The sequence below is a fragment of the Salvia splendens genome, chromosome 3 (assembly GCF_004379255.2).
Source record: "Salvia splendens isolate huo1 chromosome 3, SspV2, whole genome shotgun sequence".
NCBI classification, from domain to species: domain Eukaryota; kingdom Viridiplantae; phylum Streptophyta; class Magnoliopsida; order Lamiales; family Lamiaceae; genus Salvia; species Salvia splendens.
This window is the reverse complement of record NC_056034.1, coordinates 27115058-27122457: the sequence shown is the minus strand read 5'-3', so window position 1 is coordinate 27122457 and position 7400 is coordinate 27115058.

The window sequence follows — 7400 nt, the reverse complement described above, 5'->3', positions numbered from 1 at the left end:
CCTTTTCTTTATTTGGACAATAATAGTGCAATTTTTTTAGTCAGTATCTGAGTTCTCATAAGAGCGCTAAGAACGTTCATATTGACTCCACTTTGTTAAATAGCTTATTTCCAATTAGTACTTACAGACTTGCAGTATATATATCTCCAACTTACGTATTGCATACATTTTCATGAAAGCTCTTCATCTTATTCTATTTGAATTTTTCGAGATGAAGCTATGTATTGGACCTCATCCCCGTCTTGATTGAGAGGGATAATAGCCTGTTAGGAATTCTTGTATTCATCTATTGAGCGCAGCGGAAATTGCAGACAAGAATAACAGATCTAGATTCATAATCATATTGCAAGTTAAGCACGTAATACACAACGGAACTAAATCTTACTTGTTGTTGTGTTTTCTTCTACGATTGTGTCCTGCAAGTTGAATCCACTACTATCGAGGTCCACGTGTATTCTGATCTGATGCAGGAACAATTCCTCGGTACAATCGCTCTATAGAGAAAGCTAGGAATTCTCTACAAAGCTTTACGTATTTTCTCTCTAATGTTACGATATTTCTCATCTCCGAGAATAAATAACCATTATATAGACAAAGAGTCATTAGGGTTTCATGATTGTTGGGCTTATGGACTAATTATAATTGTAGCCCAACTATAATTATTTAATCCATATTAATCTAATCTAGCCCATATCCTTTCAATCTCCCACTTGGACTAGCATTAGATATAATACGCAGTTCCAACTTTGTACCCTTGAGTGGATCAAAATACACTTATAGTGTGACCCTTTAGGCCCTCATTATCGACGACGATCTAATCGAAGTTTGCACAAAACTCCTAGACTGCGTTGGCAGCGTAGCTCGATATATGAAGGACGTTTACGTGAATTCGGTAAACAAGCCTTTACACAAAGTTTATAGTAATATCCTTTCATTCACGAACCACCCGATTGAGCCTAAGATTTGTCATGTGTCATCCAAATAGCTCAATCACTTTATCTCATCTTTGTTAAATGACCCATTCGATCATATTCAATTACTTTAATTGAATATATCTTTGCATTGGCCAATGACTTAATGGTCAAGTAATATAGAGAATTTGAGTGTTCTCTCAAAATTCTAATCGAGGAATGAATCTCATTCTTGGCTCAACTACCATTTCCATTTATCTTATGATGTACCCAACACAAGTCCGTGTCTTAATCCTCCGAGGGGAGGCAAAGCGTTGTACAAGGTCAAAGCACACCACTCAACAAACAAAATGTGTAATGACCTCAGATCCAAGGACTATTACATACTTCATGTACTAATAAACTGTAGACACTCAACAAAACAGTTTAATAGTAGGGTATACCAATACTCTCCAAAGTATACCATGTGTCCATCACGAGTATCTAATATCTCATAGTTGTGAGAACAACTACATTCTCGAAGAATGTGATGCAAACCCCATGCTAACCTATAACATATCATCAATATCTCATTCTTGATGATCATTGGTTATGGCTATTTTAGAATTATACTATATCATTAATGTCTCACACCATTAACGACAGTCATAATTCAAGGGAACAAATATTTAGAATAAAATCAAACATTTAAAACAATTATTCCAATAAGTGCACAAAACCCATAGGAAATAAAATTTTCATATAATGTGATCAAGTAATATTGTCTCAACACAAAATGTTTCTAAGACATATAAAACTGTAACTCCCACTGATTCAAAGCCATCTACCAACATGCATAACACCTAAGCTCTCAAAGTGCTTGTTGTGTTTTGCTATACATAACGGTTTGGTGAAAGGATCAGCCAAGTTATCATCAGTGGCTACTCTTTCTAATTTTATGTCGCCTCTTTCAATTATTTCTCTGATCAGATGATATCTTCTGGGAACATGCTTGTTCCTGTTCGTAGCTCTGGGTTCTTTTGCTTGCGCAACAGCACCAGTGTTGTCACAATACAAAGGTATTGCACTATTGGCACTCAGAATGACACACAGTTCTTTAACGAACTCTAACAAAGCAACAGCTTCTTTGGCAGCTTCAGATGCAGCAATAAACTCGGCTTCGGTGGTGGAATCGACAGTTGTACCTTGTTTGGAACTATTCCAACTCACTGCTCCACCATTGAGGACAAAAACATATCCAGACTGAGACTTATAGTCGTCATGGTCTGTTTGGAAACTAGCATCAGTGTACCCAGTAACTGATAACTCTGGTTGTCCACCATAGACTAAGAAATATTCTTTAGTCCTTCTAAGGTACTTAAGAATAGTCTTAACGGTTTTCCAATGTTCCTCACCGGGATTTTGCTGAAATCTGCCTGTCATGCTAAGCGCATAGGCCACATCTGGCCTAGTAGAAATCATGGCATACATAATAGATCCTATCGCCGAAGCATACGAGATCCTTTTCATGTTGTCTCTTTCTTTGTCATTAGAAGGACAATCCTTCTTTGATAATACAATGCCATGTCCCATAGGAAGAAAACCTTTCTTAGAATTCTCCATTGAGAAGCGCCTTAGCAACTTGTCTATGTAAGTGGATTGTGATAATCCCAACATCCTATTCGGTCTATCTCGATAGATCTTGATTCCAAGGATGTAGGAAGCATCACCCAGATCCTTCATCATAAAGGAACTAGACAACCATTGTTTCACGGATTGCATCATGGAATGATCGCTTCCCATAATCAAGATGTCATCAACATATATGATGAGGAAGACAACGTTTCCATTCTCGCGTTTACTATACACACATGGGTCCTCTTTGCTTCTGACAAAACCAAACGATTTGATTGTTCTATCAAAACAAATATTCCAACTCCTCGAAGCTTGCTTAAGTCCATAGATGGACTTCTTTAGCTTGCACACTGCATTCGGCCTTTCTTTCGATACAAAACCTTCTGGCTGTGTCATATAGACATCGCCTTCTAATTCTCCATTGAGAAATGCGGTTTTGACATCCATTTGCCAAATGTCGAAATTGTAGTATGCAGCAATTGCAAGTAATATCCTAATGGACTTGATCTTAGCAACTGACGAAAAGGTTTCATCATAGTCAATGCCTTCGCGCTGACTATAACCCTTTGCCACTAACCTAGCCTTGTAGGTTTGTACTTTGCCATCTGCATCTCTCTTCTTTTTGAAGATCCATTTGCAACCTATGGGGTAAACCCCATCTGGCTAATCAACTAGTTCCCAGACTAAGTTGAAGTACATCGAGTCCATTTCAGATATCAAGGCTTCAAGCCACTTCTCTCGATCGGTGTCCGACACCGCCTCGGTATAGGTCTTAGGCTCATCATCATCTAAATCAACTTCATCATCTTGGTTCTCAACCATTAGATTCAGTCTCTCAGGTGCACGACGAATCCTTCTAGGCCTATTGAGTTGGTTTTCTTCTGGCTCGGGCTGTTCATTCTGATTGTGAGTAGGCCCAGGAATATCACTATGATCTTCTTGAGGTAGAGGTGATGCAACTATTGTATCATCTTGTATTTGATGCATCTCATTGTCTTGAGGAGGTTCTTCGAGAGTCCCTCTAAGGTCTCCTCTAATAGTATTTTCCCCTCCCAATAGATCATCAAAAACTCCTACTGAGTTATTGTTCAAACCATTTGACAATACATCATCCTCATTGTTAACTTGTGGTTCTTGAATTTCTTCAAGATCTACTGTATTTTGACCTTGTTCCTTGCAGACATAACTGTTTTCAAGGAACGTCACATTCCTTGATGTTATCACCTTGTGATTTTCAGGACAGTAGAAATCGTATCCCCTAGTTTGTTTAGGATATCCCACAAAGTAACACTTCTCACTTTTAGATTCCAACTTATCAGTCATTTGTTTCTTAACAAAAGCTGGACAACCCCAGGTCCGCATATAGTTAAGACAAGGCTTTTTGCCATACCATAACTCATATGGTGTTTTCTCAACTGATTTAGATGGAACTCTATTCAGAATGTAAATAGCAGTCAATAAAGCTTGACCCCAGAGAAATAAAGGAAGACTAGCTAAACTCATCATGGATCGAACCATATCTAATAATGTTCGGTTTCTCCTTTCAGATACTCCATTCATTTGTGGTGTACCAGGAGGTGTCCAGTCCGACTGAATTCCATGCGATTTCAAGTAATCAAGAAATTCTCGGCTCAAGTATTCCCCTCCTCGATCTGATCGAAGAGTTTTTATACTCTTCCCAAGTTGTTTCTCAACTTCACACTTAAACTCTATAAATTTCTCAAAGGCCTCAGATTTGTGTTTCATAAGATACACATATCCATACCTTGTCAAATCATCAGTGAAAGTAATGAAGTACGAATAACCACCTTTTGCTTGAGTTGGAAACGGTCCGCACACATCTGTGTGGATCAACTCTAGCACATCATTAGCACGCACCCCTTTCCCAGAAAGTGACTTATTAGTCATCTTTCCTTTGAGACAGAATTCACAAGCACCATATGATTCAAAATCAAATGAATTTAGATAGTCTAACTTTCTCAATCTCGCTATCCTTTTCTCATTGATATGACCAAGTCTACAATGCCAAAGATAAGTACCATTATCCGTATTACATAGCTTAAGTCTTTTATTTTGCACATTGAGAATATCTCGTTTGCATTCAAGCATATATAATCCATTCTCTAAAGAGGCATTTCCATAAAACAATCCATTATTAGAAAATGAGCACCTGCTGTTTGCAAAATGGAAGGAAAAACCTTCGATGTCCAACATCGGAATGGAAATAATATTCTTTGAAATAACTGGAACGAAATAACAATTATGTAAATCTAGTCTATGTCCTGAGGGAAGATCTAATCTATAAGTTCCCACGCGTTCGACAGCAACTTTTGCTCCATTTCCAACACGTAGGTCTACTTCCCCAAGCCTCACTTTCCTGCTGTCAATTAAACCTTGCACATTATTACAAATGTGTGAACCACAAGCGGTATCCAATACCCAGGATTGTGAGTTATTCATAGACATATTTATCTCAATGACAAACATAGTTGAGCTCCCACTCATTGCACCTTGTGCCTTGAGTTTTGGGCAGTCTCTCTGTCACTCCGTGAAATTTGACCTAGTCAATTTGTTTGTTTCCATCATACACTCATAAGAAAAGTTTGACAACGAAAAGCAAATTAGAAAAGCATACAAAGATCACAATCGCATCACTAATCAAACAAGAGTTTATTGTATTGATTAGCTCCCACTAATTTTAACATATATTATGTCCCCCAAACATAAAATACGAATTTATATCTAATATAAATTTTAGTGGTCCAAGATCCAAGTCTATATTATTGCAGCCTCTGCGAGGCTGATGACTACAATAATATCACCAGGTAGGCATCCAAGCCAATTGTAACAACAATTTTACAATTCTTGGTTTATTAATCTAATTAATATACGTCCATAAATTATTCTGGTTGCGAGGGCTACTCAAAATAATTTAAGCAAGTCAACCCCATCACACGATGCCAACCATGCATCTATGAATGAGCCTAAACCTTGTAGATTTAGAGTAAACGCGAGGGCGTAAAACTCGTGGTCGAAAAGGCTAGGAGCATCAAACAATTGTGATGGACGACGCGTTTGTCTCAAAACAAGACTTATATTTTGTGGGGAATAATTTTGTGATACTAATTATCAATTTAATATCTAATATTAAAATTTTAAACAATTACTGGGCGCCGCCTACCCAGACATAGTATAACACGGACTACACATACTGGGCGCCGCCTACCCAGACAATAAAACGGTCTCTAACTACTATAGTTGAAATAAATAAATAAATAAGCTTAAAATCAAATAGCATGCTTATCACATAAGATATCAAATATTGCTCAACAAATAGAATTATTAATCCAATTAATATTTCATTACAAATTAAACGTGGACTAACAATTCATATTAATTCTAAATTAATATATTCAATATTCAATATTAATTCCAAATCAATATTAAATATATATTATTTCCAAATAATAATATATCACACTTTGTTAATTTAATAACAGATTTATTCTCGAATTTTATATTCTATTATTATTTCAATAAATAACGAATCTAATCATCATATTGGGATTTATCACTATTATTACTTCCAAAATAATGACATAGTGATCGGTATGGACTAATACATCCAATAACACAACAATTGCTAACACACGTCCCAATTATTGAAACAATTTGTGTGAATAATAATTTATTGATCAAATCAATAAATGTGATGTAACTGGGAATTTATCAAGTTAGACATTTTGAATTTAACTTTGTAAAGTTCAATTTCCAAAATTATCGTAACCCAACCATTACTCTACACCATTAATTCTCCAAAATTATTACGTACCACCGCTTCTGTTCTTCATCAATTCTCTTTCAACGACCGACTTTTGTCCTCCTTCTCCAAGAAGATGAAAGGTTGAATCGGAACTACTGTTTTCAAAATAGAAACCAGTCGTCGCCTCCAAGGTGACGCCGATGATAGAGAAACGAAGGAGAATTGCGGCTGGAGCAGTGTCGAGAGTGAGAAATAAAATAATGGCAGCCCCTTTATCTTCCTCATTTCCACGATTCATCTGCTGTTCACCATGAACAACTCATCCAATTCTCTTGAACTGTTTGACAACACAGCCGCCGTCTCCGGTAAAGGAGAGACAAAGAAGAGGAGAATCGCGGTTGGATTTTCATCAATAATGAGAACATGACACTGATCGGAACAATAGCCTAGCCTCGTGCTCCCTCCATTCTGCACCTCCTCCGGCAGCACAACGCGACGGAGGCAACCGGTAGATGGTTTTGAATTTATTTTTTTTCAAAGTCAGTTCTTTAAAACAATTTAAGAAACAATTTAGCAATTTGAATAGCTAAACCCAATTTTCAAAATCCACAGTTCAAAATTTCGCATCAAGTTTCGAAATTGTTGTAAAGAATTTCCAAAAGGCAATAGAACTTTTGCTGAACTTTTAGATAAATGAAATCTAATTTAGATATTCAAAACATATGCGTAATCCAATTTCCACAAAATTCCAGAGAGGCGGAGAGAGCTGTTCAAAATCAATTTTCGAAAGTATTAACCTTTTCGTAAAGTTTTGGAATCAGATTCCAAAGTATACCCAATTACATATGATTTTAATTTCCAAAATTATTCCACCAACTAATTAGAGGACAAAATCAATTATGAATCAAGCCCCGGGCTCTGATACCACTGTTAGGAATTCTTGTATTCATCTAATGAGCGCAGCGGAAATTGTAGACAAGAATAACAGATCTAGATTCATAATCATATTGCAAGTTGAGCACGTAATACACAACGAAACTAAATCTTACTTGTTGTTGTGTTTCTTCTACGATTGTGTCCTGCAAGTTGAATCCACTACTATCGAGGTCCAC